Raw genomic sequence first — 25,639 nt, 5'->3', positions numbered from 1 at the left:
ATGACCAAGTAATATTTGTGTTTCCTTAGAATACATCTGGTATTATTTCCATTTCATGAAATTGAATCTGGGAATGTCTACAGATATTTTAATACATGTGTCTTTGAAATGGAGAAGGTTGATGGCACCTGCATGGTTGTTGAGGTGAACGCTGTGCCCATCTGTTGCTTGACATACAATGAACTTGTCAGTAGGAACATATGATAGGACGTCCAAAGTCAAGGTTAAAGCTTGTTGTTAGGGAAACAGTAGTTGAAACATTTCCCATTTCTTTCAAATCTTATGTTTTACATCTGTGAACGTGGAACAGACGCATTTTCTTTAGCATTATTTTTTTCATATGTTCGAGACAAATAAGGAGGGTTTGTTCATTCTTTCAACACATTTAACATACCGTTTTTTAGGCTTTGGTCATAAAATACTAATTCCCTTTATGCTAATTTCCTTTATGGAATTCTGACAAGCTTTTGCTATTTTAGGAAAGTTGGAAACCAAGTGACAATCATGACACTGGATTTCGTTTCAAATATTTTTCTCATCACAGTTTTGAATATAGATCAAAAGTGTTTGCCCTGATGGAGAAACCGTTTGTATTTGATGCACAAATTATCTCCAAGACTCAGTGAATACAGAGTATAGTACAGCATGTTCAGACGAGGTCATCAGTAGTATACAAAATGTTCCACTGCTATGATATTGCTGCATTGCTGCTAGAAACTAGCAGCAGCGTAAGACATGCATGCACACTCACTCACACAAATGCACACACGCCCTCCCTTGCTCCTTGTATTGCACTACAGATGTGGGATGAGGACAGGCAGTGCTCCAGACAGTTGCTGGTTGTAATTTTCATGTATAAACTTTGCTATGTAACAGTGATGTGTCTGTGAAACTCTAGCTTCCTGAAGGAAAGTGTTGCTTTGAGATTTTGATATCAGTGTTGTATTTTTCTGGATAAATTTGATAGCTTAGGTTATGATTGAGAAAAGATGTTTGCACTTTCCCTGACTCTAGTTTTCTTGGATGCACAATCTGGCTTATCCAGGACAGTGAGATAAGTTTGAGATCACTCACTTTAAATGTGACTGTTTCAGTACGTTTGTGTTTCATCTGTAAGTAGATCAAAGGTGGACTTTACAGATCTTGGGTGAAAACATATGGTCTCAGCCCTTATCATCATCTTCACTTGTCACAAATACATTTACAATAATCATATAGTTTTCCTGGAATACAGACAGTCGGCAAGTCTGGTGGTTGAAGCATTCACTCGCCACACCAAAGACCTGGGTTTGATTCCCCACAGTGGTACAATGTGTGAAGCCCATTTCTGGTGTCCCTTGTGGTGATATTGTTGGAATATTGCTAAAAGCGATGTAAAGCCAAACTCACCCACTTACCCCTTGAACACCTTAACGATGTGAACTGACTACCTTCATCAGTTATCAAGAACATGTTAGTTATTTTTACTAATACATCTTCACTGTGTACTTCCATGTCTTCCATGGGCAGTGGAACCTGCGAAGATGCATGTTAGAATTGATCTTCAGAAACCCATCAGTGCAAACAGGATCGGGTTGTCAGACTCACTGACTTGTTAAACACATGTCGTCGCATCCCAATTGCATGTTCTTGCTGCTGATCACTGGTTTGTCTGGTCCAGACTGGATTATTTACAAACAGCCACCATATAGCTGGGATATTGCTGAGTGTGGCATAAAACTAAACTGACTCACTTACTCAGGAGGCAGTGTATCAGAGATCAGTTTCCTGGAAGGAGACAATCGATGGAGCCTTTACTGGATGTTGTAGGAATATTGCTAAAATCTGTAGCCATTATTTGAATATTACATTCTGTTCCCTGAGTAACTTCATTACTTGTGTAAAGTTACTTATATTCAGTTGTTAAAATCAGATGTTCTGTAACATCCTTTCAGCAGTATTTCAGGGTTTGTCAGAATAACAATGGCAGTAAATGTGTGATGTGTGTAGTGTGTGTTTGTTAATTATAAGACGTTTTTGATATATACCTCAATATGCACAGATCCTCTATATGGCCATGCTCAAGCATGATGCTATATTAGCCCTTTATCTGACTTCCTTTTTGTTACAGAACACAGCTTTATTGTGAAAATGTGTTTATGTTATTTCTGGGTAATAAATGTCGTCTTGAAAGTAATCTTTAATGACCACCTATGACAGCTTTAAAAGCAGTTGAATGTACCGCAGTTGTGTTAAAGTGCCATCATAAAAACTACATGCATGACAACTGTTATTAGTTTATCAGCTGCAGGGGTAATTTGAACCAAGAGTATTCTTTTCAAGACACATGATTTGGGATTTTGTGTGACATGTGAGTTCAGAGATGAAGAGGTCTGACATAACGGGGAATGTGTGTCACTTCTACTTAGCGCTGTGGAGAGGTAGATGTCTCACACAGTAATGTGTGCTGTTGGCGCTTATCACTTCACTGTGGAGAGGTAGATGTCTCACACACTAATGTGTGCTGTTGGCACTTATCACTTCACTGTGGAGAGGTAGATGTCTCACACACTAATGTGTGCTGTTGGCACTTATCACTTCACTGTGGAGAGGTAGATGTCTCACACAGTAATGTGTGCTGTTGGCGCTTATCACTTCACTTTGGAGAGGTAGATGTCTCACACAGTAATGTGTGCTGTTGGCGCTTATCACTTCACTGTGGAGAGGTAGATGTCTCACACACTAATGTGTGCTGTTGGCACTTATCACTTCACTGTGGAGAGGTAGATGTCTCACACAGTAATGTGTGCTGTTGGCGCTTATCACTTCACTGTGGAGAGGTAGATGTCTCATACACTAATGTGTGCTGTTGGCGCTTATCACTTCACTGTGGAGAGGTAGATGTCTCACACACTAATGTGTGCTGTTGGCACTTATCACTTCACTGTGGAGAGGTAGATGTCTCACACAGTAATGTGTGCTGTTGGCGCTTATCACTTCACTGTGGAGAGGTAGATGTCTCATACACTAATGTGTGCTGTTGGCACTTATCACTTCACTGTGGAGAGGTAGATGTCTCATACACTAATGTGTGCTGTTGGCACTTATCACTTCACTGTGGAGAGGTAGATGTCTCATACACTAATGTGTGCTGTTGGCGCTTATCACTTCACTGTGGAGAGGTAGATGTCTCACACACTAATGTGTGCTGTTGGCACTTATCACTTCACTGTGGAGAGGTAGATGTCTCACACACTAATGTGTGCTGTTGGCGCTTATCACTTCACTGTGGAGAGGTAGATGTCTCACACACTAATGTGTGCTGTTGGCACTTATCACTTCACTGTGGAGAGGTAGATGTCTCACACACTAATGTGTGCTGTTGGCGCTTATCACTTCACTGTGGAGAGGTAGATGTCTCACACAGTAATGTGTGCTGTTGGCACTTATCACTTCACTGTGGAGAGGTAGATGTCTCACACAGTAATGTGTGCTGTTGGCGCTTATCACTTCACTGTGGAGAGGTAGATGTCTCACATAATGAATAATGTGTGCTGTTGGCGCTTATCACTTCACTGTGGAGAGGTAGATGTCTCACACAGTAATGTGTGCTGTTGGCGCTTATCACTTCACTGTGGAGAGGTAGATGTCTCACACAGTAATGTGTGCTGTTGGCACTTATCACTTCACTGTGGAGAGGTAGATGTCTCATACACTAATGTGTGCTGTTGGCACTTATCACTTCACTGTGGAGAGGTAGATGTCTCACACAGTAATGTGTGCTGTTGGCGCTTATCACTTCACTGTGGAGAGGTAGATGTCTCATACACTAATGTGTGCTGTTGGCACTTATCACTTCACTGTGGAGAGGTAGATGTCTCACACAGTAATGTGTGCTGTTGGCACTTATCACTTCACTGTGGAGAGGTAGATGTCTCACACAGTAATGTGTGCTGTTGGCGCTTATCACTTCACTGTGGAGAGGTAGATGTCTCACACAGTAATGTGTGCTGTTGGCGCTTATCACTTCACTGTGGAGAGGTAGATGTCTCACACAGTAATGTGTGCTGTTGGCGCTTATCACTTCACTGTGGAGAGGTAGATGTCTCACACAGTAATGTGTGCTGTTGGCGCTTATCACTTCACTGTGGAGAGGTAGATGTCTCACACAGTAATGTGTGCTGTTGGCGCTTATCACTTCACTGTGGAGAGGTAGATGTCTCACACAGTAATGTGTGCTGTTGGCGCTTATCACTTCACTGTGGAGAGGTAGATGTCTCACACAGTAATGTGTGCTGTTGGCGCTTATCACTTCACTGTGGAGAGGTAGATGTCTCACATAATGAATAATGTGCGCTGTTGGCAAGTTAGCATTATGGAGAGTAGGATGTCTTACTGGAGTGGTTAATGTGTGCTGTTGCTGTTTAGCACTGTGGACAAGAAGAGGCCTCATACAATAAGTAATGTGGGCTGTTCATGCTTGACTGGAGAGAGCACCCCATTGCTATGTGTCTATTGTCTGTGTGTCTGTGGGGCATAAATTGTCTGTGTGTCTGTGGGGCATAAATTGTCCATGTGTCTGCAGAGTGCCTATTGTCTGTGTGTCTGCAGAGTGCCTATTGTCTGTGTGTCTGCAGAGTGCCTATTGTCTGTCTATTGTATGTTTGTAGAATGCTGAGTGCCTATTGTTTATATGTTTATTGTCTGTTTGTAGAATGCTGAGTGCCTATTGTTTATGTAGAGCATCTATTGTCTGTGTCTGTAGAAGGCCTGTTTTCTTGGTGTCTATTGTCTGTTTGTGTGTAGAATGCCAAGTGCCTTTGCACTGTGTGACTGTACAACAAGCCCCACTACCTCACTGTCAACTGCTTGGAAAATGTGTTTCAGTATATGTGCCCCAACTCCATGTGGTAAGCACGTGTTGAGGATGTTATGTTATGACTTCAGTGACATAAAACAGAGCTGGGTCTGTCCTAAAAACCTTCACAAGATCAGGGATAGGTTGAAGGATGGGTTTAGCAACTAACCCCTAGCTGTAAGGTGACTGTGAGATCATGTTAGGCCTTGATAGCCTGTGATGAAAAGACAATATGTAACTTACAGATCAAGATTTATAAGACTTATAGCCCCAGCCCTGTAAGCAAGTTTTTGTATACAAAATATGAATCATCTGGTCAGAACTATTCAACTTCCAAATCCGTCTGTGTAATTCATTGGTCCGACCCTACTATGGTGAGACACCAAGTCTGACAATGTATATATTTCATTGTCACAGGGGCAGGATATTAACATCATATCCCTGAAACTAAATATCTTCATATTTATTCAGGATTGTCACAAAGGACAGATATGAGTATCATCCCTTTGGAGCAAGAGTGTAGACTTGATTTAGAAGCCATAGATATACTGCCAGATAGAGATCAGGACACAGGGATAGGTGGAATTGGATATTTCCACGTGAAAGAAAGAAATTTACGATGGTTAATCTATCTGATGACTGGGGTGATACTGTCAGGTATAGGATAATATATTTATACAAAAAGGGTGTATTGTATTTGACTGATTAGTTAACCCTTCCTGGCCTGATGTGGGCACCAGGGGACAGAAGGTCTTCAGTGTCACATATATATATGAATAGCTGGTACTAATGGGGGAGCTCATAAACACAATGGATTTCAGCAGCAGAGATCTCAGCTGTAGCCAGACAAATTACTGTTACTTGATGCATTTGAATTAGAATTTGATAAAAAGGTTGTGTGTCAGCTTTTGGTTGGATACTGCAATATTTCCTGATGTCTGAATCCAGTTTTGAAGGCAGTTCATTGTGTCCAATATGACTGTATTAATCAATGGCTATATCATTGGTTGTACTGATATGACTAAAATGTTACATGGTCGATAACACTAGCCTGACCAATATGGGAAAATAGCCAAGGTGTGAAAACTAGTGTGTGCCCAATATGGCTTAATCCATGAATCTACCATTAGTCAGACTGATATGGCTAGAATATTGCATAGGTGATAACACTAGTATAACCAGTATGGGAAAATAGCCAAGGTGTGAAACTTACAGTGTGGCTTATGTGACTACAATCATCCTGGATTGATAATAGTGCCATCTGACTGACGTAGTGGCCATAGAATGTCCAAGTTCTTTGGGATTCAAACCACGAACCTTCTGATTCAAAGTCAGATGCCTTCTAATGAGTTCTGCCTTCTCAAGTAAGAACTGCAGCACTGAGTTTCCATGACAATGTTGGTCACACTTCAATAGGTCGGACATTATAGATTCTGTGAGACAGATTCAATGACTAGGGATAACATATGATGTAGAGATACATCTACAGAATTGTGATTGCTGTTTGTGAAAGAAAAAAGCTCACTTACAGAGCCTCTTGAACTGGTGTGCATGGACTCTCTTTCCTTAGAGCCATCCAAAGAGGGAACAGAACATGTCTTGGTTGTGATTGATCATTTTACTCACTACACCCAAGTTTACCTAACCAAGAACATGTCAGGGAAACAATAACTTAGCATCCATTATGGTCCTCCAAAGAATACATTCTGATGAAGGAGTCATCTTAACAGGAAAGGTAATGCAGGAACTGTGCCAGCTTATGAAGACCAAGACAACATCCATGCAGTGTGTGATGGGATGACTCACTTTTTGTGGTATTCTTGGAACCAAGGAACCTTGGTCAGCTAGCCCATTCCTACAACTATACCAGTCATTAGTCAATATCTATAACCCCACACCTGGTGCCAGTGTAGAGATCCATGCTGGGATCTGAATCATGATCAAAGTCAGATGCCTTGTCCACATGACCCATGATGTTAGCCATACCTGCCAGCTGACAAGGTAAGGTTGTCACCTATCAGATGACTCCACTTTTTGCCACACTCTGGCAGTAAACATCCAGGTGTGATGACACTTCAGTCTCCCCAATATAGCTACAGTAATCCATGTAGCAGACGTCCTGAGATATCAGTACCCACATCTGGAGTATTATTGCTGTCTCCTCAAAGAAGTTCTTTTGTCAACACCTTACCTAGTATAATTCGCTTGTTCTTAAAAATCATAGTACAAGAATTAATGTCTTCTTGACTTTTAGAGGCACAGCACTAACACTATCATATATTTCATCTTTTCATTTATGAGGGATAACTAACGGTTCAACTTTAGATTAAACAGAGCCTTTTCAATACATGAGAAAATGATACCAATAACTATTCTGTAAGGTAAACCCTCTTTAGGGAGGTTTCCTATTTCTGAAACAAAAACCTTTGTTCTGATGGGGTTAGCTGGGCCAGAGATCGTTGGCTGTTCACTCAGGTGAACACACCACCTTCAGCAGGTACAGAGTTAACCCGCTTTCTGACGTGCCATGTGGACTAGTATCAACCTTTACCCGGGGATTCCTCAATGACAGTCAATGGGTTAAACATGCATTCCACATAACTATCTTCTATTTACTGCGCTCCAATGTCGGATAATATTATCTGGAGTCAGGGTGAGCTGAACCATGAGATTGTTGTTCCAGGAAACACAGAACAATTTTGACATTAAAAGATTTACAGCTTATAGTAATGAGGATATTATTACAGTAAATACAGAGAAGGAGTTAGAAATTGACCAGATAGAATGTCCTGTTTGGTTGATCTAGTTACCCTCAATATTCCTGTCTGTCAAATAAGATAATTACCTCTGCATGAGAGATGAGACTTTTATTGGGCTGTGTGCTTCTGTCGATGCAAGATTCTGCACGAACTAGCTAATTTTACATCTCGTGAAGTTGGCAAATAAGATTAAGCAAAATTTGATTTTCTCTCTGGATAGATGATTGTTGCTAGATCAGTGCATGATCTGATTTAGTTCTTTATTGTTGCTTAGGTGATTGTCGTCAGTTCATTGCAGTACAAGTGCTTACTGGGTTCTTTATTCAGCAAAGCGTCACTAAACTGTTCACTTTTCTGATTGAAAGAGTATTGAAGCAAGTACTGCTTTTAGCACACATTCCAGACACAGTAAAATATTAAAGGTGTCATGGAGGAAGCCATGCTTCTATTCTATTGTAAGACAAGAAATTCATAGTGAAAGAGTCAGGAAAAATGTCATAAACTCAAAAAGAATTGGCATTGATAATATGTAACCATAACAGTATTATCATCAGCATCACTGCATACATTTCTCTGGACCACATATGAACCTAACTTATAAATCTAATGTATTACTCAAGTATAATACATGTCTAAATGAACAGATCATGACACCTTCATCTGCATTATCAATGAATTCAATCATTTCTCTGAGCGTATTTTATTTTGATTAAGTTTAAGGCGAAATAGTTTTTGCAAATAACTGGAGAACAGGATGATTTTATTACTTGAAGATGAATGTGAAGTAGCATTTATAGAATACAGCATACACAAAGTAAATGGAGACCAGGATGTTTTATAACAGTTTTGAAATTAGATTTTCCAAATAACTGGAGAACAGGATGTTTTTGTCACTGAAGATGAAAGTGAAATAGTATTTAGTAAATAGAGTAAAAACAAAGTAAATAAGCGGAGAACAGGATGTTTTATAATGTGTATTTATCCAGTATTTTTTCCATGACTTCTTCCCCAGTCATCATCTGTCTTGCTTTCATCCAAATAAGATGACCTAATGACACTAGGTTGGTTCTACAGGATTCATTGATAACCCAGCCTATCAGCTTATATTGTGTTGGAAATACTTCCACCATGTTTTGTCAAGTCTTATATTGTCGGGTAATCCAGGGTGTCCTTTTGTGGAATGCAGTGGTTAGGCAGATGAAAGCAGATTTTCAAGGGTTTTGAAGACAGTTGTTGAATCAGGTGTTGAAGCCTGTTGTTGGAGGTTCTGTCAGTTGTGGAAGAGAGTTGTTGAATCAGGTGTTGAAGCCTGTTGTTTTAGGTTCTGTCAGTTGTGGAAGAGAGTTGTTGAATCAGGTGTTGAAGCCTGTTTTAGGTTCTGTCAGTTGTGGAAGAGAGTTGTTGAATCGGGTGTTGAAGCCTGTTGTTAGAGGTTCTGTCAGTTGTGGAAGACAGTTGTTGAATCAGCTATTGAAGTCTGTTGTATGAGGTTCTGTTAATCAGATCTGGAAAACATTTGATGAAGATAGTTGTTAATGTCAGCTGTTGATGCTGATGTTTTAGTCTCTGATGAAGAGCTCTTATGTTGAAAACGGTCTTAAAAAGCAGTTGTTTAAAGTAACCAAAGTGAGTATTTTGCATAGTTCAACATCAGTCGGCTTTGTATGCATGCAGAGGTTAAAAATGCTGCATGCTTCATCTTATCCTGACGACACATGTAACTTAGCAGGAAAAGTGTACTTTGTGAATAGTACAGAAAGTTAAACATCTGTCTCAAGGTTGTCAACATCAGTGTGAAGATCCGACTTAGGATTGACCTTCAGTAGCTCATGCTTATCGGAAGAGGCGGCTAACAAAATCAGATGGTGAAGCTTGTTGACTTGGTTGAAACATGTCATCACCCAATGGATCAGATAGATGCTCATACTGCTGATCACTAGCTTTTCATTTCAAGACTAAATTACTTATGGACTGCAGTCATATAGCTAGAATATTGCTGAGTGCAGTCTCAAACTAAACTCATTCACTCACAGGTGTGACATATGCATCATTTTCAGTCATTTTTCTAAAAGTGAGCATGGAATCAGAAATGCATAACAACTGCTCTTGTGTATTATATGTAACCAGATATACTAGTTACCTGTAAACTAATGCTGTGTGTATCAGAGAAGCCATTGACAAACTACTTGCTTGTTGGCTGTATTGGTGTTACATGTTTTGAGACAGCCCCCAGATGTAGGGGTTAAGTGGTAAATGTCACCTGTCACTTTGTAGCAACAGCAGAACAGATTGCAAGGGGAAAAAACTAAGTCAGTGTAGAAAAAGAAAGCGAACAACTTCCTAGGCCTGTCCAGGTGGTATTCCTGTTTCACAGGGCTGCCTCCAAGTTCCCAATCCTGGAACCACAGGAACATGACTTTTGGGAGTGAGTATTGGTTTGATTGATGAGAAAACTGTATAAAAAAGGTGACATTTTGTTTTGTATATTATGTATGATGGTTGTTAGTGATTTATCATAAGATGGATCTACAGCTTCATATGGCACACATATAGGACATGACCCAGTTATGAAAAAGAGGTTGTCACTTGAATTAAGACAATTAATATGTCAGACAGTTCCTCATGTCAAATGTGTGATGTTGCCTTGGCCATGTCAATTTCAGATTCTGTGTAACACTACCTCTACCATGTGATTTGCCAGACACTGTCCTACATCAGACATTGCCCCTACCTTGTACTAGATCAAACACTGACCCCATCTTGTCATAGATCAGACACTGTCCCCACCTTGTACTACCTCAGACACTGACCCCACCTTGTCTTAGATCAGACACTGTCCCCACCTTGTCCTAGATCAGACAATGCCCCCTCCTTGTACTAGATCAGACACTGCTTCCAGCTTATTCTAGATCAGACACTGACATACTTTGTCTAAGATCAGACACTGCCCCCACCGTGTTTTAGATCAGACATTGCCCCCACCGTGTTTTAGATCAGACATTGCCCCCACCGTGTTTTAGATCAGACATTGCCCCCACCGTGTTTTAGATCAGACATTGCCCCCACCGTGTTTTAGATCAGACATTGCCCCCACCGTGTTTTAGATCAGACACTGCCCCCACCGTGTTTTAGATCAGACATTGCCCCCACCGTGTTTTAGATCAGACACTGCCCCCACCGTGTTTTAGATCAGACATTGCCCCCACCGTGTTTTAGATCAGACATTGCCCCCACCGTGTTTTAGATCAGACACTGCCCCCACCGTGTTTTAGATCAGACATTGCCCCCACCGTGTTTTAGATCAGACACTGCCCCCACCATGTTTTAGATCAGACATTGCCCCCACCGTGTTTTAGATCAGACATTGCCCCCACCGTGTTTTAGATCAGACACTGCCCCCACCATGTTTTAGATCAGACACTGCCCCCACCGTGTTTTAGATCAGACATTGCCCCCACCGTGTTTTAGATCAGACACTGCCCCCACCATGTTTTAGATCAGACACTGCCCCCACCGTGTTTTAGATCAGACACTGCCCCCACCATGTTTTAGATCAGACATTGCCCCCACCGTGTTTTAGATCAGACATTGCCCCCACCGTGTTTTAGATCAGACATTGCCCCCACCGTGTTTTAGATCAGACACTGCCCCCACCGTGTTTTAGATCAGACACTGCCCCCACCATGTTTTAGATCAGACACTGCCCCCACCATGTTTTAGATCAGACACTGCCCCCACCATGTTTTAGATCAGACACTGCCCCCACCATGTTTTAGATCAGACACTGCCCCCACCATGTTTTAGATCAGACACTGCCCCCACCATGTTTTAGATCAGACACTGCCCCCACCGTGTTTTAGATCAGACACTGCCCCCACCGTGTTTTAGATCAGACACTGCCCCCACCGTGTTTTAGATCAGACATTGCCCATGCCTGTCCTGTATCAAAATTACCACAATTTTCATTTAAACTTGTAAGTGAAGTTTTGTGTTTCTTTAAAGATCTGAACTATTATATTCTTTGTTCAGGGGTCAAAACTTGAATTGGTCAGGTTTTCATCTACTGATGGTCAGGTGTACATGCATGTATGTAATAGATGCTGAAAAATATACATTGCATCCCAAGGGACACAGTAACATTTGTGGTACCAAATTCTTTAAAAGGAATATAATTTTCCTTTAATCCAAACAATTATTTAACCTTATGTTTTTGTGCACAGTGCTGTATTATTACTTTACAGGACCTTCCTTTTCCTGCAAGTTTTCCAACACACAAGCCGGGGTCTTCCTGACTTGGATCTGTGTAGGTCAAAATAATATCCTGGTCGTTATAACAAGTCAATTACTTGTGATTCCTTCTGAGCTTTGTGCTTCTCAGGGTATATCTTGATCTAAACCTTGAGGATTAGTTCAAAATAAACTCAATAATCACTGTTTCACCCCCTCTTGACCCATGGGGAAATCCTTCATCTTATGTCATTCTGATGTGGCCAAAGGGATTCGGGGACTGAATGGGTCATAGAGGTACCCAAAGTCGCAACAAGGAACTAATTAGGATCAGGTGCTCACAATGCAGGCCTCAGTTAATTGGGTGTGGTCGATCTCTGATGACTTGGATCATCGCTCATGCTTTCTACCATTGATCTGTGACCCACTGGCTCATTTACGTATAAGCAGTGCCCTGACTAAAATAAAACCGCTCGCTCAGTCACTCACTCACTCATGCTGTTAAATTGCAAAAAATGGTATAACAACCCTTAGTAACAGTCGAGCAGAGGAGAATGATGATGAGTTTCAGACCGTTTAATTATGTCACTTCTTATATGCCCCTTCCCTTCACAATGTGGCGTCTGTACTGACACATAACACTCATGCAGATATGCTGATGTCTGTCGATGGAGTTCATTCAGTACATGACAATGGGACTGGTGTATGTATCCTGTTTGTTGTTGTGCATCACTGTGATAACATCACATGAAGTGTGAGGAAGGTGGATGTGATGTCACAGGGCCTGTCAAAAGTGACAAGAGTTGAAAATATTCTCTGTCTAGGATTCTGCCAGCCAGTGAAAAAATGCAGTGTATTTTAATTAACATGTCTGCTTAGTGTACTGAATACATACAACTTAAAGGTGTATCAGTGTTTGTGGCAACTGCAGACAGGTGATATATGTCAAGGACTGATGATCCTCTTCAAGATGTGATGTCTGAAGTTACAGAATGTCATCATTTTAATCACATTAAATACTGTTTCATGTTCACCCCACCAGTCATAATTCCTGATCAGCGGCCCAACACAATTCAAGATATACCAACCCTCTCAGGCCTTCACACGATTCCTCACGTAACTATCCTCACAAGCGCTCTTTCCATCTTAGTCACCCCCACCACCACCCCCACCCCCAGCACACACAACTTACCCACATGTCCATACACTCATCCATGCGTTATCACCAATCACAAATCACCAATCACCAATCCATTCACCCATGATTACACAATATTTGGGATTACACTTCCTTGTGGAAGGCGTTATGGCTGGATAGGTTAGGCAGCTGACTTTGTGTTGGCGATTAGGTGCCTGACTCTTGGGTTCAAATCCTATATGGGACTCAACCCAGCAGAAGTACTAGAATCTGTATTTCATGGAGAAAGTGTAATCGCTAATATAACCTATGTTTCATTCATCCATGCTCATACCCAGCCGTGCACTCCCTTACCCACGTCACACAAGTATCATTGACCCGGTTCATCCATGTCACCAACACCTCCATCTCAGCTAAAGCGAATCAACATACCTCAACAGCCATGCTGATAACTGAAAAGGACAAAATATAATCAGCCATGACAGTTTTAATGTCTTATTATCCTCTACTCAAGATCTTTCCCTGGCAACCTAACAAATCCATGTTTCAATCACCTACTCAAGTGAATCATCTCATGTCTGTATCAAGCAATGGACTCATTTACCCTCATAAACCTAAACGTACCTCATACATAAAACTAATAACATGATTACAAATTACATTACAAGAACTAAGTTCTAAATGAAAGTAGTCATAATATTTTTTGTGGAAAAATGTTAGTAGTCATAATATGTTTTGTGGAAAAATGTTTGTGTTCGGGGGGGTGGGGGTGGGGGGAGAGTGCACATAGAACTTGTAGTAGGAAAGCAGTATATCATTGCACCACTGTCATACTGACACTACATTAGTTAGAAACCATGATGAATGTCTACTCACTATGACGTGAGTTAATGAACTGCTGTCCTTGTCACAACACTCCACATGAATATATGTATAGGATATGTCATGGGAAAATAGCATGTGATAATTATCTCCCACACTGCTGCTGTCAATGTTCTTTGTCCAACAGAGAAGAGTGTGTGTTTCTTGTAGGGAGGGGCGGAATAGTATCGTAATGTACCATTCTTGTCTTATGGGGTATGAAAATATGTAAGTGATAAATATCCCCCCACATTTTGCTGTAAAAACAGACTGGTTGAATGTTTGGGAAGAAAGGAAGAAATAGAAACTTGCAAGATGGAAATGGCTTGGCTTCATACCACTGACTGCTGATGGAGAGCCTTGTGGAATGTATTGCACTAATGAAGCTGATTAGTACCAGCAGGGTTATTTTCTCCCAGCATGGAAGGCATTAATGTCTTGTGATAATAACTTGGGCTATTAGCGTGAGTAGCCATCCGTGACTTATCTAAGTTCACGCTTCACTTGCTGCATTTGAGGATGAAACTTTCTCCCACAGGTTGACATTACCAACTGTGACTTGCTTCATTAAAAATGTAGACTGTTGTGCAAGTAGTCGTGTTTTATGTGTGTAGGGTTTGGACTCGGAGCTCTCACAACAAATGTCAGTGATGACTGTGTTTACAAACATGCCGAATATGACCCAGTCATTCCCATACTTCAGAGCTTACATAACATAGGCAGACCAGTCACCCTGAAAGTAGGTGTGTGTTGACGATGTAACTCTGTGAAACATGACTTGGCTATGGAGTCAGTGTCATGCATGTGCTTTATGGAGAAAAGGATGGAATAACAGACGCTAGGTCTGAATGTTAACTTGACAGAAAGGACCTGTTTAGAAAATACATAGATTTTCACAATATCTTTATATCTGTTCAGAAGGTAGATATTTTTGGAAGGTAGACCCAACTGAAAAGGTAGATTTGCTTAGAATGTGGATAAGATCAGAAAGTAAGCATGTTCAGAAGTCATACCCTGTCATTGTGTCACAGATGTCATCAAACAATGGAGATATGTTTCTGCAGTGATGCCTTCATGAGACACCATCCATTATAACTGTCATGTATCAAGATAGTCCACTGTGAGCAAGGAATTATTTGAATGATTTGTTTAAAAAGACAGGCATGTTATCAGTTTCGTACCTAGGAACAATGCAGATCCCAGGAAACTGAGGATGCATGTTGTACAGTAATAAACTGAGTATATATATGATACAGTAATATACTGAGTATGTATGTTAAACAGTCATATACTGAGTATGTATGTGATACAGTAATATACTGAGTATGTATGTTAAACAGTCATATGCTGAGCATGTATGTGATACAGTAATATACTGAGTATGTATGTGATACAGTAATATACTGAGTATGTATGTGATACAGTAATATACTGAGTATGTATGTTAAACAGTCATATGCTGAGCATGTATGTGATACAGTAATATACTGAGTATGTATGTGATACAGTAATATACTGAGTATGTATGTGATACAGTATTATACTGAGTATGTATGTTAAACAGTAATATACTGAGTTACGTGTATGTATGTTAAACAGTCATATACTGAGTATGTATGTGATACAGTGATATACTGAATATGTATGTGATACAGTAATATACTGAGGATGCATGTTGTACAGTATTATACTGATAAACAGTCATATACTGAGTATGTATGTTAAACAGTAATATACTGAGTTACGTGTATGTATGTTAAACAGTCATATACTGAGTATGTATGTGATACAGTGATATACTGAATATGTATGTGATACAGTAATATACTGAGGATGCATGTTGTACAGTATTATACTGATAAACAGTCATATACTGAGTATGTATGTTAAACAGTAATAAACAGTATGTATGTTATACAGTAATAAACTGAGTGTACATGTTATACAGTAATAAAAAGGCAAGGATTGCTTGGCAACATGACCTGTAAAACTGGGCATTTTGTTTTTCACTTTTTCCTAAGCTATATTGCAACTTGAAAAACAGGTCTCCTGGGATGAGGTTTCTCACCATAATGCACTCAGTACTATCCTTTCACAAGTGACAAAGTCCACAACTCGAATACATCAAAGAAGGGAAGGGTGAGTGTTGCAGCAAGTGAGGGTTCTCCTAAACATGAAACATGAGATTTAAAGTCATCAAGTTGGTATGAGTGTAGTTAAGAACAATCTCATTTGGGATTCTACTTTATTGTCCCCAACCGTGTTCTTTGTTCACCACAGGGTAGGATGCAACCTTCATTGTCCAGACAGTGCTAATCCACATTCTGTCCATTTTCTGGGAGAGTACTTTAAGAATGCGTCTCCTGAAATGTACCATTGAGGCTTTAGACAGGATATTGTTTGGAGTTTGTTCATCAATATTTGAAGGGTACCAGATCATTTACCTTCACAATGTGTCACTGTATGTTCTCTGATTGACAATGGCGATGGGATGGATAGCTTGGTCTGAGGGATTGGGATGAAGGAGCAGGTTGCCAGTCAGTTCAAGTGCAACTCAAGTGCGACTGATGTATATCCAAGTTCTAGCTGGTGCCTGGTGCTCATGGACAGCTGCTGCCTTTTTCTCCCAGCATGCCCTCCTCACCAACCACCTCCTTCTAGGCCCTCTTCCAAATGATCTCAGCGTTCAGATTGTAACACCGACTACAAGGCAACTTTATAGAATATTACCATGGGTCTTGTATCGAGTGCTGTACAATAAGCATCTATAACAAACTCCAAGTACTGAGGTTGCTTTTTCGAAAGGGTACCCGTTAAGGTGTGTTTTAGAATATTGGCCTACAGTAACCAAAGTTTGTTGTAAGGGGGACTGACAGGATAGGGTGGTTAGGCTTGCTGACTTGGTTGACATATGTCATCGGTTGCCATTGACACAGATTGATCCTCGCACTGTTGATCACTAGACTGGATTCTTTATAGACTGCTGCCCTATGGCTGAAATATTGATGAGAGCAGCGTAAAACTAAACTCACTCAGTTAAGAGTTCCAGTATTGTTAATCAGTTTTTTTCACAATTAACCTTGTGTGTGTTTGGAAGAGGTAAACCACCTCACTCTGTGTCAGGTCCACCATTACAGTGGTGATAAGGTCCTCTTCATATCCATCTTTATGAATGATCTCAACAGGGAACAAGGTAGTAGGATTCTCCCAATCATTTTGTGATACATATTGTCATACACAGATGATATGGATTGTTCGTCTTGCCTTTAATAATGCTCCTTGAGCATTTAAAGTCTCCATGTTTATGTAATATAATGAAATTTGGTGCAAAAGAATTGTTCCTTCAGGCGGGTATGGGTGGCCAAGCTGTCTTGGTAACCACAATTATCTGGACAGACCTGAAAACCTTAGATTTTGAGTTTGAATCCCAGTTTGAATGATAGTGTTAATGGGTTTCGACAAGGCCTGGAACTTTTCCACCTTTCTTCACATGTCAACCTGACAGAGTGATAAAACTCCATTGATAGTGTCCAATGCAGTGTTAACCCTTCAGAATTCCATTGTAGGAGTAACACATTTCTGGCGATATCCACCCCTGGACTATTTGGTACTTAAACTTTTCTAATGGTCACCTTATGGGTATAATACATTGCTCTCTAATGTTACTATAGCTACTCTGTCAGAAACTGTGACTAATAGTAATAGTAGTGACTGTAATAATGAGAAAGAATTTCATTGTCCTTAAAGTATTTTGAGTGGGGGTAGTGAGGTAGGCTAGTGGTTAAAGCGTTCACTAATCACATCAAAGATATGGGTTTGATTCTCCAAGTGGGTACAATGTGTGAGTCCCATTTCTGGTGACCCCTGCTGTGATGTTGCTGGAATATTGTTAAAAGTGGGATAAAACTCAACTTACTCACTCACTCTGTTGAATAGTGTATACAGCCTGGGTTGCTGAAGGCCTATTCTACCCCAGGACCTTCATGGGTGTCTTGGGTTGGCCCTTGGAGAAGAAATCCTATATTCAGTTCACTGCATGGGTACCTTTTATACAATGTTATTAAGCCGTGTCTTGGTTTCCCTGGCTGTGTTAGGGGTGCTGGTATAGATGCTCTTACCAGTTTAGAACTCCTTCACTCACATACATACAACCCTTGAACAACCTATGGTTGAAGTCCATGACAGCCAGCTGGATCGTTCTGGAACAAGTCATATTGTATTGTTCATTCATCATGCGGTGTTGCCTGTGAGAGGAAGCTGACCCAGCACTGGCAGCCTGTTTATAGTTGCAATAATCTCTGTATCAAGAGGCAATCTCTTTATATCCTCTGCTCCTTGACCTAGGCATGACAAGATGGGTTCAGTGACCTCCAGTTGCTAAGCATGGACAGCATGACATGTACAGGCTTCATGATGTGCTGGCATCAAGAGTCAGGGATAAATTAATTACTCTATTTGTGCACTGGTTAGGTTCTAATAGAATTTCTTGGTTAAGTTGAGTGGAATATCAGCTTCAGAGTCTTGAGAGTAATCCTGATTGACAGCTGGACACAGACACTGAGCTGAAGGTGTCCTCTTCTTCAGAGACATCTTGTATGCAGGTTGAAAGGGAGAGGTCTTCTTGGTGGCGCCTCCACAAAATGTGGGGTTTTTCTTGTGCATGAAGTGGATTTGTGGATAAATGGAGTTGATGTGAGTCTATGATGACATTTGTCAGCTGATGAGTGCAGTTTTATCCCACAGTATCATCTGAAAGCATAAGGTGGCCACAAGAATCTCCAGCACAGGTCAGTAGATACATGTAGTCATTAACTGGTGAAAATCTCTATTTCCTGTGAAAAATGTGGCTTTTCTAACCACCCACTGGCAAGTTAACTTTGGTAATTGCTCGAGATTTAGATGTTTAAATCATACACTTCTGAATCTGTTTATGCGGTATCAAAGTTAACATAATTTTATATGCTAGCAACAAATCGTTGCATTTGACCATGTGCTGATGTAATGTGAACCCATGGTGATCTTGGTACTAGACAAAGTAGGCATGCTATGTTTTAGTCTACATGGACAAGGCTCTAGATAATAGTATATCTACCTATAGTGACACATGTAGTTTAATGACATATATGATTAACGTAAACCATATGAATGTTGCATTCCATGTCCAAGTTTAGATCAGAACATCCAGTTGAAACTGACTAGTCACATGATAATTCACAGATGGATTGTGAGAATATAAACATTATTTAATTGTGAGTGGAACTGGGATGTTTTATATTTGTTGAAAAACAACAAGGCAATGTTTCCACCAGTGATGTTAGCCGAGTGAAGAAACTGCAAACTAAGAAACGGGTTGCATCATGATGGGTGTGTTTGATGACTAGGGAGCAGACGTCAATACAGTGTGACGTCGTGCCAAAAAAGTACTTATCGCCTGCACTGTCAGTACCTTTGATCTTTTAAAATGAGTGAGTGAGTGAGTTTAGTTTTACGCCACACTAAGCAATATTCCAGCTGTGTGTCGGCAGTCTGTAAATATTCGAGTCAGGACCAGAGAATCCAGTGATCAGCAACATGAGCATTGATCTGCGCAATTGGATCTTTTAAAAAAGCATCTTAGAATGTTTGATATGAAATGAACAGTGGATTGTTTTCTTTCTATAGAACACTCACATTCTTATTACAGTTGACCTATCTGAACTTGCTAATTGCCAGGACACCGTACCTTTCATCATGTTGGCTTTTCTTGAGTAAGTTCTTATATAATCAGTCTCTCAGACCCTAAATGATGTAGTATTTAGTATAATACATCTGTTGAAGATAACACTGTTTGATAATTTTACAAAGTTATTACACATTGTGTAATAACATCATGTGATGCCATATGTATGACATCTAAAAGTGTTACAGTTATGATGCACAATGCTGTTACCTCTGTCACAATGGTATTAGACCTTGATTCACTCGCGCAAAACAGAGTGTCACCACACACATTGAATTCTTAGGTAAGAAGTACTTTGCTCGATATAGTTTTGGTAATGCTGGGTGAGTAATAAACAAAATGCTAAATTATGTCCTGTGTAACACCATATTTATGAAACTTGTGAATTGTGATTGGTATCTAATGAGTGAAAAGTTTCACAATTTCATAAATATGGTGTTACACGGGGTATAGTTTGATATTCTCTGATTATCCAACAAGTCATGCATGCTTTGCTTTGGCTCTGAAATTAAGCATAATTCTTGACTCCATTTGAACATTATATATTTGTCATTATTTGTTTTTGAATAAGATACCTTCATATCAAATAGAAAAAGGTTCATCTAGGTCTTTAACCTTTAGCCTGCTGAATTAATTTCAGCATAAGGCGCTAATAAGAGGGTGGGTGATTTCAAACACTCAGTGCGTCACTAAAGAAGGGACAACTGAAAAAATATTTCATTATGAAGAAAATATTAGACTGGGTACCACACGGCGTGGTGCGCTGGAAGTCAACAATGGCCGTTATTTTCGACTGCGTGCCGAGAAATTTGGCGATCTCATTTTTAATTCGCGGGCGTTTCGTTTTAAGGTATATAAACGTATTGAACATTACATATTTAAAAAGGTGAGAATTAGTACATTCCATACATAATTCATATGACACGTAAATCCGACTCGTTGAATAATTATTGCAAGTTTTATTTGGAGATGTCATTATCCTGCACTCCTGTCGAATGGGTTCGACGATAGCATTGATAGGATTAAGAAGGGCTAAGGCTGTGAATAAAACCTTGCTCTAGCAGTCTTAGTACTACTCTACTAGAATAACATTTTGCAATATTAGTCCCAGATTATCTAAGTTTATAAAACATATATTTCCACAAGACATGTTTTACAGATCCACTGATCATATTATTTCAAGAATAAGTAAAAAGTAAAAATATAATTTTCCCTGCTTAAAAATAACATCCTAAACCAGAAGAGTTAATATGGAACTCATGAGGGTTTTTGCATTGACTGGTGATTTTTTTCATTATTTTTTTTCCCTCTTGCCTTTAGATTTTCTAGGTCTGGCCTAATAAAATTGCAGAATGAAAGTGAAAGTCAGAAGAGACTAATATGTAGATCTAGAGGCTTGTCAAACCAAGTCTGAGTGATTCAGTGTTGGTTCAATGAGGACTGGCAGGCCAACTCCTGTTGTACAGATGAGGAGTGTCAGTGTACACCCTGGCATCAGGAGGAAGCTCTCAGAGCTCTGTAAACTCTCCCAGGAAGTACACCCAAGTAACAAACTCCAGTTCATTATGCTTGTTGAGGGCTGTATAGCCCAAGCTCTGGGTGGTAGTGAGCATAGTCATCATCAGTGGGCAGATGGACTCCCACAGTGTTGGGATCACATTAAAATTGCATCTTTCATGAAGTCTTGTTTGCAGGATGAAATAAATGTTTATAATGTGAAGCTAATTACGATATTGACATGTTGTAGCAGGCATTGTGGGACATTGACAAACCAGGAGTGAAATCATGTGTGCAGTCATACCATTTTGTTTGTTTTGAGTGACTGAAATTTTGTTTAAGGTCACTTTTAACTGTAGCGGGTTATCTGACTTATGAGAATAGTATTTGAGGAAAGTTGATAATGAGCCAGGTATTGACTACTTTCTGAAAGTAAGACCAATGGCCACCAGTGCTGCTGATATAACCACTCTCAATCACTTCACGTTTGAATGAATGAGATTGATTTGACTATAGCACCTAATGCTTGGGTTATTGCCTGCTCAGTGGCGATTTACAGAAAGATTACACAATGCTAAAAAACAGTGATCTAAGTTGACAATTATGGTGGGGTTGAGGATTCATAGCCAAAATATTGTCTGGTGTGGTTAAATTTTTTTTCTGGTGTGTTTCCCTTGATTTTGCAATTTTCAGTTCAACTGAAAGTTTACCCCACAACATGGGGGCTGCGACTGTAGGACACTTGTTTCCCATGTACCCTGTGTCAAATCAAAATGATAGCTGATGTATCCTGGTTTTATGGCAATAACAATATCACAGCACCAGCTTCCACTAGAAATTCCTGAGAAGGTGTCTCAGAGTATTGTAAACAATATGTTGTTTTCCTGAGTTTAGTGAGTGAATGAGTTTAGTTTTACGCCACACTCAGCAATATTGCAGCTAAATGGAGGCGGTCTGTAAATAATCGTGCCTGAACCAGACTATCCAGCAGTCAACAACATGAACATCGATCTGTGCAATCAGGAACCAATGACATGTGTCTACCAAGTCAGCGAGTCTGACCACCCGATTCCGTTAATCTCCTCTTACAACAAGCATAGTCGCCTTTTATGGCAAACCTGGGTTGCTGAAGGCCTATTCTACCCCGGGACCTTCATGAGTCTCATGAGTTTAGTGTTTACTTGGAAAAAAATCCAAAAACTCATATCAGCATAAAAGGTGCTTCAAGTGATGATCTCAGTGTAATACATCACTATATAGCTAGTCATACATCACGTAACACACATCACAATTCATATTGAAATATAAGTAAAATATATTCACCATCCTTCCCACACTCAGGAAGTTTTAAAAAATATTCAGATTTGAATTCCAGTTTGCAAAACATAAAGAATACAATAGTTCACCATTTTGCTTAGAAGAACTTCAAACTGATTTCTACAATGGCTTGTGAGACACACACAACTGTAACTCACAAATAATGATGACTACTTAGAGAATAGTTGTGTTTGATGTAAAGTATATATACTTATATATATTTAGGAATGTTGTATTTATCCAGTAGTCAGTATTGGTGATGTTGCATCTTCTTTCTCATGTAGTATTATATGCTGTGTAAAAATCAACAGTAATGCTTGTACACCAATCCCAATTCATTTTCATAAATAAAAATATGTTTCAACCAAAATTGGGAGTCTGGGTAACAGATTGCCAGTTAGTATTCCTTGCCAACACTTAAGCCTTCTTTGTAATTATCTTCTTTGAAGCCATAATGCAAGTAATTTACTGTCTTTCCTTAGAACATTTTGTGTGTGTCTGTAATATCTTATCAGTTTGTTGGCAAAATGAAAAGACAATTTCATAATTTGAATTTTTCAAGTCATTTTAACAAGATTTACAGTCTTGGAAAAGGGAAACGCTTTAAGGCAAAGTTTGGACTTTAAGCTACCGTTATGTAAAACATATTTGTTTTTCTTCTTGCCTAACTGAGAACGTAGATGGTTGAGAGCATGCTGAGTAAGGGCTGTACCACTCTTCTCTCTCGCTATAATTAATTGTAATAATTTCCCTTAAACTAATATTGTTTATTTGAGGTCACAAGGCTAATTAGAATTAAGCATATTAACTCCTAATTTCTTTACCACTTTGAAAAAGGTGTGCTGGTTAAATGCTAAACATAGTTGCTGATGGCCTGACATTGCTAATTGAATGTTGCAACATAAATAATGTAGAGCGCTAATGACAGGTCCCAGTTGCAACTTTCTGCGTTTGATTGACAGGTGATTGACAGGTGTGTCTAGCGGTGTGGAACAGGGAGACTTGGATCAGGTAACTAAGAAGGCTGTGAACGCAGCATAAACAAGTTTGGAGCTCTTTTTGTGTCTAACTTTACTGCCCTGTCTCATAGGAAATTTGGATTAATTAACTTTTCACAGTTCCAAGTTTATCAAACATTTGGGGTTTTTTAACATGCAGCTACAGATTACATAGTCAGCAAGTGCTGAGCTTTGCCAAGAAGGTGTGTTTCAGACTTTCCAGAAGCTTCTTTCAGAGTTAATCTTGCATTCCCACACTGTGGAAGTGATTAATATATACTTCAGAAATGGTATGGCAATATATTTTCAAACTGCCTGAACACTGACTAGCACTGATACAGCCTTGGTTATAGTTTAGTGTATGGTCCTCATTATAGGGCCATGTAGAATCTATGTGGTGTTAGCACCATCATGAATGTTCAAAACACATTCACTTTAGCTGTGTTCCCATCATCTCTTGACATAGCTGTGTTGATGTTGGTGGGGAAGATGTAGGGTGATCGCTCTTGGACATCCATGAAAGAGAATACATGTATACTCTTCTGTATTGTTCCAGCTCATCTGTATTTAGGGATGCTAGGGTAGTCTAGTTGTTACAGCATTTGGTTATCATACCTAGGACCTGGGTTTGATTCCCCCACATGGGTACAATGTGCGAAGGCCCATTTCTGGTGTCCCCTACCATGATATTGCTGGAATATTGCTAAAGGTGGCGTAAAACGTAGCTCATTCATCTGTATATAGATCTTCTTGTAGGCTGTTATTTTGGTACTAGTGATGTATTGTTTAGTTAAAGAGTAAGTCTGTCATCATGTTTGTCAAAATTCCTTGATGAAAATGAAGTCTTCATCCTCACATCCTGGTCTGGATATCTTGCTGCAGCAGAGAGTGTCCATTCCTTGTCTGGTCATCTCCGCTATTGTATTTTATCAGTGCAGTGGAGTGTCCACATCCTTGCCTCATCCTTTATATGGGGAAGATGGTCTACATATCTGTTTTCCTTGGTGCAGTATAGAGGTGAAAGCTGTTTCTGATGACTTCATTCCACAAATCTGTTGAAATGAAACAATCAAGAGTTAGACTGATTAGAACTTGAATTGAGCAGAACAAGGCCACCTGCACCTTTGGAGGACTGTCCCTTTGATTAATGCTCAGTCCTACAGCATCAGGAAACTTGTTTATGTCTTGTAGTAGATATTCAGATGTAAGAAACTTCTTATTTAATTCCCTTTCCTTTCAAATTGATTGTTTTCAGAACCTTACACCACAGAAACAACATTCTGAAATAATGTGTATTTTCACTTATTTGTATCTCATGATGAATTTTAAGAGTAGGTAGTTTGAATATTTTGTGTTGGTAGAATGTATGGAAGCGTTGTGTATTTTACTCCATTTTCTTGTGAGCTGGTCAGCCTTGTATATGGGGCATGGTGGGCGAGCTGGCTAAGGCGCCAGGCTAGTGATCCAGCGAGGTTGAGGTTTCGGGATCGAGCCCACCTGTGACCGGGTGTAAAAACCTTGGAGTCAACTTTGTGTGCAGACTCTTTCAGTGTTGTCACAACCCCTAGTGTACAGTACACAATCCTGTGCACTTAAAAGAACCCACGAATCTGTTGGTATATGACCAGATGGTGGCCACATGAACACGTGCATACACCTAGTTGCGGGTACAGCAACGTGCAGTAAACTTGGACAAAGTGCTGTGACTATGTGTCCCAGTCCACCCAGCTGTCAAATGGGTACCTCGTTAGGATGAGAGAGCCACAATAAACTGGGTGCGCCTAGTGGCAGCAAGAGTTGTATACTCCCCAGGGAGTTGAGATTGAAATACGATGTGCTATTGAGATTGACATCCGGTGATCGAGGGAAAAAATACCTAGCACCTAGAGAAATTGCCTTGCAGTTTGATTTGTGCGCTATACAAGAACACTTATAATAATTAATAATAATAATAATAATAATAATAATAATAATAATAATATCTTTTACTCTCTTTTCTTGTGAGCTGGTCAGCCTTGTATCTTTTACTCTATTTTCTTGTGAGTTGGTCAGCCTTGTATCTTTTACTCTATTTTCTTGTGAGCTGGTCAGCCTTGTATCTTTTACTCCATTTTCTTGTGAGCTGGTCAGCCTTGTATCTTTTACTCCATTTTCTTGTGAGCTGGTCAGCCATGTATCTTTTACTCCATTTTCTTGTGAGCTGATGAGCCCAATGTCTTTTGCTCCAATTTTTTGGTGAACTGGTAGAGTTTGAGTTGGGCTTTACGCCATGTAGGCATTATTCCA

At 39.9% G+C, this 25,639-nt stretch overlaps 1 protein-coding gene across 3 annotated transcripts in view; it reads left to right on the top strand.

The window, feature by feature from the left end:
* Positions 1–25,639, top strand: part of LOC137278511 (extracellular sulfatase Sulf-1-like) — a 104,081-nt gene that overhangs the window by 26,751 nt on the left and 51,691 nt on the right. The window contains exon 2 of one of the 3 annotated variants that reach the window (XM_067810876.1): positions 23,318–23,366. The exons of the other annotated variants lie outside the window; for them this stretch is intronic. The gene's annotated coding sequence lies outside the window, so the exon portion shown is untranslated. The remainder of the gene's footprint in view (positions 1–23,317; positions 23,367–25,639) is intronic. 3 annotated transcript variants of the gene reach the window in all.

Source organism: Haliotis asinina, chromosome 3 (assembly GCF_037392515.1).
Source record: "Haliotis asinina isolate JCU_RB_2024 chromosome 3, JCU_Hal_asi_v2, whole genome shotgun sequence".
Taxonomy (NCBI): Eukaryota; Metazoa; Mollusca; class Gastropoda; order Lepetellida; family Haliotidae; genus Haliotis; species Haliotis asinina.
Note: the sequence above shows the minus strand (reverse complement) of the source record. Positions and strands in the feature narration are given on the sequence as shown.